This window comes from Macaca mulatta, chromosome 8 (assembly GCF_049350105.2).
Source record: "Macaca mulatta isolate MMU2019108-1 chromosome 8, T2T-MMU8v2.0, whole genome shotgun sequence".
NCBI lineage: Eukaryota > Metazoa > Chordata > Mammalia > Primates > Cercopithecidae > Macaca > Macaca mulatta.
In genome coordinates this window covers 91,634,530-91,644,497 of record NC_133413.1, presented here as the reverse complement: position 1 = coordinate 91,644,497, position 9,968 = coordinate 91,634,530, and the positions used below count along the sequence as shown (strand labels likewise).

General features: G+C 42.7%; 1 protein-coding gene across 8 annotated transcripts in view; it reads left to right on the top strand.

The window, feature by feature from the left end:
• The first annotated feature begins 4,515 nt into the window (after window positions 1-4,515).
• PAG1 (phosphoprotein membrane anchor with glycosphingolipid microdomains 1) overlaps window positions 4,516-9,968 on the top strand; it is a 140,368-nt gene continuing 134,915 nt past the window's right edge. For all 8 annotated transcript variants that reach the window (XR_013397316.1, XR_013397314.1, XR_013397315.1 and 5 more), the window contains exon 1: window positions 4,516-4,988. The gene's annotated coding sequence lies outside the window, so the exon portion shown is untranslated. The remainder of the gene's footprint in view (window positions 4,989-9,968) is intronic.

Sequence of the window (9,968 nt, the reverse complement as noted above, 5' to 3'; positions counted from 1 at the left end):
ATTTCTTTAAAGCACTCTGTTTTCACTTTTGTAGCTACTGTCTCTTGCCACCATAATTTCTGTCTCCCGGTAGAAAGATATGAAAGTGTCAAATCCTTAAGCCTTGCCTTTTCCTCCACAGTATAGTGTAAGGCCACAGAGCTACATTAGTAGGTTTTGCCCTGATCTTCCTTGAAAGCCTTTTCTACATGATTCTCCTGTCCTCAGAGGAGCCCTAAAGTCACTCTTAAGTCTTCTGATAGAGAAGGAGAGTACTCTCTTAAAAACTACAGTCCATCATCGGTTTACATTAAAATGATAAAATAGACATTAAGAGATGTCTAGTTTCAGATTTTAACTCTAGGAGATACATATATATATATATATATATATATTTGTAAAACCCACCACTAATAGCTAGCATATTCGGAACCTAACATGTGCTTGAAGCTGTTGTCACTGTGTGTTAGGTAATCAAAGATGGCAGTCACGTGATCACAGCTGATGGATGGAGATACTGGGAGCAGAGGCCAGACAGCCTGTGAGGTTCGCACTGTGCAGCACGGCCTCTCCCCCAGCTGCTCTCTCCTTTCATTAGTGGGCAATTTGGTTGGGAGGGAGGAAAAAGTAACTCTTAGAGATTGAAATTGAATGTATATTTCGTAGCAGTTCTTTAAAGCATCTATCACGGGTTTTAAGGAATTTATAATCTATTTCTTAACTTCTGATCTCTCTTTCCTATAGACAAAGTCGCACGTGGAATCCTCAGCACTTTAAGTTCAGGTAAGCTGTGAGTTGCCTGCAGAGTCTTGATTGCTTGCTCTCTAATCTTGCTCACAGGCCACTGCCCAGTCTTATCTCAGAAGCTGCTGATACTCAGTCTCCACCAGCCTTTGCTCCTCAGCAACCAAAGGCCACTTTCTGCCTTCCTTCTTCCATCCCTAAATTCCATCCTGTCCCAGCCCCCGACCCGACTACTACCTTAGCCCAGCATCCTTACCCATCACGTGTTTCTTCTCAGGTTCAGGGTTATAATTAACACTCTATTAGCTTTTTGTTGTTGTTGTTAATGGCAGCTTAAAAAACATTATGGAGCTAGCATGAAAATCTAGATTACTTATTACATTGACTGCTCTAAATTGTAAATGAGCTAACTTAGACATGAACATTTAAAATGCAGGCACTTCGTAAGTCTCCTGCATTAGGGCAAGAATTGGGCTTTCTAATACTTTTATAAAGTTTCTTGGGAAAGAAGACAGGACACTAATCTCCCCCAATCCCATCTACACCAGGGATTCAGTGGTGGTTTCCAGTGAAGTTATCAGCTGCTGCATGTGTTCAAACAAGGCAAACTTTGTAATAAGCCATGTCCACAAATCAAGCACTACTTGTATTAATTTTTATGGCAAGCTTATTTTTCACCAAGTGGCATCTCATTCCTTCCTCCCAACTGTCTCAGTCTTGCTAGTCACCTTGAACTCCCCACAGTTCTCTTATCTGGACTGTGTCTATCAAGTAAGTGAAGATTTGCATGTCAAAGAATCCCTCTGAGTGAAATGGATGAAGAAATGTAATTAATAAAGGTGGAGAATTTTTGAGCCTAAGCTTTCCAGTTCAGTTTGTAAGCCTGTAACTTTTAGCAGAAAGACTTTAATAAAAATCTATCCTAGGTACAGTTTCTGCATGAGGGAAGAATAGGTTCAGTGGAGTCATTATTGTCGATATAATTGAACACCTCACTACTAGGACTTTTAGAGGCATTGAAGGAAGGAATTCTCAGCCAAAGAGTAGGCCTAGCTGACCCATAAGGAATACAGACCTCAGAGAAAAAGATATAGCTGCGATTTCTACCAGACAATCAATAGCAGCTGATGTGAAACAAATTCTAAATACAGACACAGTCAATATCAAGACACAGTCAATATTAAAGCACACTCAATATAGTATCAAGAGAATATTACATATTTCATGTATTTAATGCTAATAACAATGGTTCAAAATTCAATAGCAGTAGGACACACTAATTATTAATAACTTTTTATGTAATTAAATCTTGGATCTCTTGAAATCAATATACAAATGAATGATGTAAATATTTTGATTGAAATGTCAGGCACCTAAGAAAACAACGACAACTTTGGGTTCTTCTAAAAGTCCCAACATGACTATTCTGCTACCTTCATGTATGAAAAATATATGTATTTGTTATTAAAAACTGAAGTAAGTTTTACAACCTGTGATGTACCAGCTCCTTCAAATAATTATCTTTTCTTAGGAATTAATTTCTTAATCACACCGAAGAATGGCTGTAATGGAAGAGTTAGATAAGAAGTAAAGATAAAGGCAGGTAGAACACAGTTGGCAATATAGCAATCCCAGTCAAACCTTTGGATTAGAAGACTGTATATAACTATCACATACTTGCTTCCAAAACGTTACTCAGACCGGGAGTGTAGTCCATAACATCTACCACAAGCACAAGAATTGATCCTGACACTTTTGGTTCTCTATCTAGGAGTTGCTTTGAAATACATTTGAGTTCCAATTTACTGATGACAAATCCTGATATGAAAAATCTGGAAATGAAAAACAATCCTCAGCATGTTACTTGGTGAAAAGAGAGCAGAGGAAAAGGACAGAGGCTTGAGATCGGCTCCTGCCTGCATTAGTGAATTTGTCTAAATCACTTAGCTTCTGAGCCTGGGTAAAATGAGGATGGTAATTACACTTGTCACCAGATAATGTGAATGTTGCCCTTCAAACTCCTCAGTGAAGCCTGCACTGTGTAACTGCAATGTCCTAGGATGGGGTTGCTCTTAGAACATTTTGTTCTAAGTGTATCCCAGCAAGTGTAGCTGCAAAACTGGGATGAAGACACAAAATGTATTTCCTTCCCACAAGAATGAAAGCCTTCCTAACTCCAAATTTAGGCACAGCCTGTAAAATATGTGACTAATACACATGGAAACCATTTGCATTATAAGATCTAAATTGTCCTCTTCTCCAGAGTTGTAGAAGCCAAGTCCAACACTGAGATCCCTACTTTTATTCAAGTTCCACCATTAGTCAACTAATGTCCAGGGTGTCTTCTTTAATATGTGAAATAGGGATACTTCTTTTTTAATTCAACGTAAGAGACCACTGTGAAATTTCAGTGAGGTAATGTATGTGAAATGTTATACTCCGTAAGCTCTTAAACACCTGAGTCTCATACCATGCTCTGAAGCAGGAAGCCAAGTCTGGTTCCTGGGTCCTGTTCCCTACCGCGCTTTTCCAAACTCTAGGCTGAGTCTAAACTTTGTTTCCTCCTGCATACACTTCCCTCTGTGACACACTAATATCCCTTACTCCATCACTGTCTTCCTTACCTTCCCCTGATGAGAGCCTTCTTCCCAGTCAACTTTAAGCTCCCTTTAATGATATGTGTAACGAGTGTTCAATAGAGTGTATATGTGTATATTTAATACCATTTATGTTTTTTTCTTGCTAAGTAATGCATCATAATTTTAGAAAATTGGGAGTAGTCAGATTTAAAGCACCCGTTGGTTTAGAATCCCTGACTCAAAGTCAGATGTCCTGAGTTCTAGACTTGGCTTGTCTCCTTGTAAGTGCAAAAGTTTATTCCCAGTTCCAGGTTGCTAGTGTAAACTTGAAGTTTGGCCCAAACAAAACTCCCATCAGATTTATTTAGAGTGTTTATGCCAAATGGAATTCTAGAAACCCACCCTTGCCCAGTGGCTGAGCCAGAACCACTATCACTGGGGGTAGACCTGGGCATTTGTTCTGCATTTTTTATAGCCCTCGGGTGACTGTCAGACAAACCAACTGTTTCAGAAGCTCTGCTCCAGGCTCTAGACCACACGTTAAGTAGCAAGGGTGGGGGTCTGGACGCGCAGTATTGGCATCCTCTGAGAGCTTGTTAGAAAGGATCTCCCCCTCATTATCCCAGGCCTACTGAATCTGAATCTTGCATCTCAACACAATCCGTAGGACATTCTGTCACATTGAGGGTTTGAGAAGCACTGTTGTACCTTGGTATCATTAGATACCTACTGATACCTGGGCCCCACCCAGACATTGTCCTGTACTTGCTCTGGGATGCGTACGGGGCAAAGGGTTCTTACAAGCTCCCCAAGTTATTTTAATGCACAGCCACAATAGAAGATCATTGTCCCCCAAATCGCAACCCTTTACGGTTAAGCTGTAACCTGAGTTAAACTGGCTTTTGTGGGCTCCCCCGGGACCTTAAGGACCGCTTAAATGGTGCTGTTTAAGGGACAATGGGCTCCGGGGACAAGTTCAACCACAGAGCTTTGGGTTCATAAAACCCGGGGAGGGAGACTTCCTGCATCTTCCCGCTAGCAAGCCGGGCGCCGCACCAGTCCTCACCGGCTTGCACCCCCAGCCCTGCCCCGCCCGGCTCGCCCCCTCCCGCCCCGCGGCCCGCCCCTCCTCCCCCGTGACGTGCCGCAGCAGCCGGGATCATGCGCACTCGCGCCCCGCTCCCGGCGCTGCTGCTCCGCCTCGGCGCCTGTCATTCTCCGCGGCGCGGCGGCGAGTGCGGGCTGCGGTACACTACTGCTCGCTGGTCGGTCTGCGCGCCAGTGACCAGCCGACTGGGGGCGGGCTGGCGGCTCTGCCTGCGGCACCGCATCGGTTTTTCTCCTGCCGGGTCTCTAGTTGAGCCGGGATTCCCTTGGAGCCAGAGAGACGCACCAGGGGCTCCGAGCGCCGCGCTCCGGGGCTGGAGGCAGCTGCGGCGCTCGGGTCCGCGCGGCCGGGTGCAGTAGCCTCAGTCCCCGCCGCCGCCTTGCTTAGTCGTTTGCCCTGGCGAATGCCCGGCGCCCGGCACAGCTGAGCCAACGCGACTGGTGCAGAGCGGCGGCGCCTCGTCCTGCACTTGCCGCTGCCGCCGGGCTGTGCCGGGGCGGCGGCGCTGCGCGCCCGAGTTTGCAGAGGCTGCCTCCGAGCGCTGTCCCCCAAGAAGACTCCCTGCCTCCTGAGTCCCAGTAAGTTGACTGTAGTTTCTGAAGTTGGAGGGAGCCGTGGGAAGGAGAGGTTCGTTTTTATCTTCTCGTGGGAAGCCGAGGGTGGCACCTCTTGTTAGCAGAGTTCCAGCTTGAGGAGGGAGTTCAGGGTGCCAAGAAGGGGACCAGGCAGCTGGAAGGTCTGGAGTCCAGGGCTGGCTGACCCCAGCATCTCATGAATGTGCCAGTTGGAAATATGCTGGGAGAGGACAGGTGCTCCTAGGGCATTTCGACTGCTGCGTGCTAATTATTCATTCCAAGCTCCTTGACTCTGTGTGTACGTTGGGGTGAAGGGGCTGGGCAGGGTCTTGTCACCTCCATCCTAAGTCCTCTGGGGAGTGTGGCCAGCACTACGATGGATCTTTGGGCGAGCCATTCCTTTCAGGCCTGCAGGCTTCCCGCGCATCCCGCTTTACTCTTCCCCTGGGCAGAAGTTGCCAACCTTTTCATAATTGGAGCCTAGTCCTTTAGGGAAAAAACAACTTATATGTCGACCCGGTGTTTTATGCCCTAAGGCAAATTAAACAAGCATGTGATTTGATACACTTTAAGAATGTAGGCAAATCTCAAGAAATAGCATTCAAATAATGACACTTGGGTTTCACCCTGATTGTCCTGCACCTCTTATGTAAGCCTCCCGGCTGGATAACTTTTGTCTCTGCAGTGGCTGCAGCTGTGGCTCTCCATTCCATTTGTTTAAAGTCCAGCTTGAACAGTATTTAATGAAAATGCTGACATGATATAGCGGCCTGAAGTCTGAAACAGAGTGCACTCTTCAAATTGGAGTGTCTTCTCCTAATAGGGAGCATGGGAGGAACAACCCAGTATATTTTTCAAGGCAGCTCCAGGAATTAGACCCATAAATCATGTTTTAAAATAGCATGCATTGTGCAGAGAGCATGCAGAGGACCGCTTTTTGAACACATCCCCTTTGTTTTAGAAAAAGTGGAAATTGTTCATGCCAGACAATTGTTGAGTCTAAAAGTTAAGTGTATTGATGGGCCTAATTATCTTAATAAACAAAGAGCATGATTTATAGGTAGCTGCAGTGCCCTACTTTGAAGGATAGAAATCTTTAACCGTTCTTTCTCAGCTGTCCCTGAGAGATTCCTTTTAAGCAGAGCTATGGATTATCATCATTGATGCTTAATACCTGATTTGATTAAACTTGTAAAAGGAATAGTACTTTGAAATACCATGCAGTATTGCTGTGTGACTGTTACACAGCGAATATTATAAATAAGAGGAATATTTGAAGTATTGGGTATAGATGTCATTAGTTTAACAAAATAGATCATATTAAGACTTCCCTGCTAAATATATACACACATACATATATGTTTAATTTGGACTTGAAATTATGGTTTAAACCAAAGCTCAGGGGTATGTTTTAATGTAAGATTTATTTACATAATCTTTGAAGAGAGAAGTGCATTTATTTATGGTATTTCAGCATACAGAACAAGACAAACTAGTTATAGGCACCTTATTTAAAATGTAGAGGGGTTTTTTTTAGGAATACTAAGAAAATACAGAAAATGTTATTTCAGAAGTTGAAAAGTTAGTCACATCAACACATTGCAGTTTGTGGGAGCATCCAGTGCTTATCTCTAGAAGAGATTACATCCAAGCATGGCATCTCAAACAGATTGACCCAGTAAGCACTATTGCATCCTGGTTAGCAGGACAGGCTATGGAGCCGGGCTGCCAGCTGTGGTACCATCTGTTTGAATCTAGGCAAGTTACCCAAAGTCTGTGCCTCAGTGACTTCATCTGTACAATGGGGATGACAGCAGTAGTACCTACCCCACTGAACAGTAGTGAGGATTAAATGAGTTCATAGACATAAAGCTGTTGGGCCAGTATCTGGCATATTAAGCTTGTTCTCGGAAAAATTTTCATTGTAATGAAAGGAAATGCATCTTGGGATACTATGGACATTGAATTGCTGCTATGGACATTGCATTGCTGCTGATGAATGTTAACAGAAGCAGTTCATGTGTGTAATAGGAGAGAGAAGGTATAAACATTTATTGTGCACTGTCTAGCGATACAGACACCTACTGGTATTTAACAATGTCTTGCTCAGTTCTTCACCACAGTCCTTTGAGGTAAGTGTCTTCATCTCTACTTTAGAGATGAGAAAATGGAAGCTCAGTGAGATCAAATAGTAGAAATTGGAGCTGGCATTTTAACCCATGTCTGTCTGTGTTGAAACTATGTTCTTTTTGACCCTGCTGCTTCAACTTGCAAATGAAGTAGGTGCATTATTATCCTCAATTTATACATGAAGAAATCTAAGCTTAAGGATGTATGCAAAGTGCAGCACCCACAACAGAAATGATCATAATTATTGTTAAATAACTTGCCCATGCTTCCAAACCTCCTAGTGTGTGGTAGAAGTGCCAGGTCTTTCAATTTGAAGTAGATTCTGTTGCTTTATTATTTTTCTATTCATGCATTCAGAGAGTCAAAAAAGAAAAATTGGTGTGATGTTAGAGTTTACACTGGAGGGTGTTGTTCTCTGTTTGGTTTCCTGCCTGCACGTGTAGCTGCAGCAATCTACACAGTCAAGGAAACCAGCACGGCAGCAGTAATCAATCCACAAACGACATCATCCTTGGATATGAGTTCAGTCCCAGCTGGAGAACTCCCTTGGGCAGAGAGAGGCCTTGCGCTTTGCCTCATATTAAACTGCATGTTCAGAAATAGAAATAATTTATACTTACCATTAAATAAGCATGCTTCCTTCAAGTCTTAGTACCCCATGTCATGGGAAGCAGATTCCAGGGTGCTGTATGAGCAGTATTTCCTTTAAGGTTTCCATAGCTTGTTAGACTTCTCACCTGGGTTCCAGAGGTTGGGAATGATTGAGAGGCGATGGTATTTTTGTGGCTGTCTTAGGTTATCACCCAAATACTAGATAGTGTTCTCGCCTTTTGTAAGTCTTGTTTCTAGAGATTAAAATCTAATTGCTGTACAGGGCACATAGACCACAGACTACTCACAGTCTGATTTAATTTAAATCGCAGACTGATTTAATGTTTAATGAAACCTCTTAGTTAATGTATGCTGACACTGAATGGTGCTTCAATACAAATGCTCAAAGTTGGCTTAAAAAAAAAAAAATCAAAACTCTCCGAGGGTTCTACTCTTCCTATAGGCTGCCTTCATGTGCCTGGGGACACAATACCATAGTTGCAAAGTGCCCAAAAGAGCCCCTGCGATCGACTGAGTCGTCTCACATCTCTCTAAATTATCTTCTGTTTCAACTTTAACCCTCCTTTTCAGAGAACAGATACTCCCTTTTGCTCAATTAATAGTAAATTTCAAGTGTTCCTCTGCTCTGGGTTATTCTATAGTAAAAGTCTCCCCTGATCACTTTTGGGACTTGAATGAGGTTCATGATTTATTATTAACTAACTCCTCAGAATATACATATAGTTGTTTCATTTCCCATCTGTGTTATCCGTTATCTATTTAGTGGCTTATCTGTGTCACTTTTAAATCTCTGAATAATTTTCTTCTGACATCCATCAGAAGATACGTGTAAAAGAAATGCAAACTAATTTTAATATGGATATAAATGAATGAAGATCATTGACAGTCATATGTACTGTTTTGAATTTTCTTCGCTTTGGGCTTGAGGAGTTGGGAACTGATAGTTCCAGAGCTCCTGCCTCATGCATTGTGAGAGGCGTGTTGGGAGGTTATACAAGTTATACACGCAAGCAGTTCACATGCAGCCCTGCAGACAGCCCGTGAGGGCTCGCTCATTGCTGAATTCAAGGGCAAAGGGTAAGTATGAGGGGAAGATAGCTCTGTGCATGATTTACGTGACCACATTTCTAGTCCTTACTGGTTATCTTTCTGGATAAGAATTGGAATAAATAGCTTACAGGGAGCATTTACTGTGTGTTGGCTGCCATGTTAAGAACTTCCCTTCATCCTCACTATGAACTTGTGTGGTGGTACTTTATTATCCTCTTTTGCGGAAGTGACAACTGAGGACTAGAAAAGTCAGGGCACTTGTCCAAGGTCACTCTAGTGAGCTTCAGAGTAAAGAGTGGAGCCCAGAACTGTGCAAGGAGCCCAGTGGTACTTACAGAACATTCTGCTGCCTCTGATTTTTGAGTCTTTGTGATAGCTAAACTCCGTTGCATGGATTAATATATTACATAATATAGATGGACTATATTATGCTTTTTGAAAGAATCCTATACTATCTTGCTTGGTCCCCAGGTGAAGGAATGGTGGGAAGACACATGCCTACCTTCTTGTCCACTGCCAGCGGCAGGAATTGATGGCACAGGAAGTATCATCTCCATTATCTTTGTAGAAGAAGAGCTTAAGCTTAGTTCATGCAATGAGCTCCAAAAAGAAAACCACATGTCCGCTTTGTGAAATAGGAAGCATAAAACCTTCAACTGATAGTAGAGCACAGTGGGGAGGCATGTTAACTTTATCTGTGTTTAGTGTCACATACTTGCATCATTCTCATTAAAAAAAGGAGAAGTGTGGAGACCTGAGATTTTCTTGGGTGATTAAAAAAAAATAAGTTTATTTAAATCTAAAGAAGTGTCAGCAGTGAACTATCATGGGAGAACCACATTACTACAGCAGTGTCATCTGTCATCCCATGAGACTATGGTTTTTAAAGGAAATGAACACTTACGTCTAACCAGTAACGCTTAAACATGTTATCTTATAGTAAGAACATTGCATCAAATCTTCCATGTCTGTATCATAGCCTTTCTCACTGCAGTCAAAATGGAGAGTAAAAGGACAATTTTAAAACCGTCTTGTAATATTTTCAAAACCCTTCTCCCGAGCCCTACCCCCTCTATGTTTTCTCGATTTCATACTGGCGCCAATATTTGTTCCGTAAGTTAATTCATATCCTCCCCTGGAGTGTGAATTATAAAGGAACTATTATGATTATAATATTTTGGCGTATCCTGT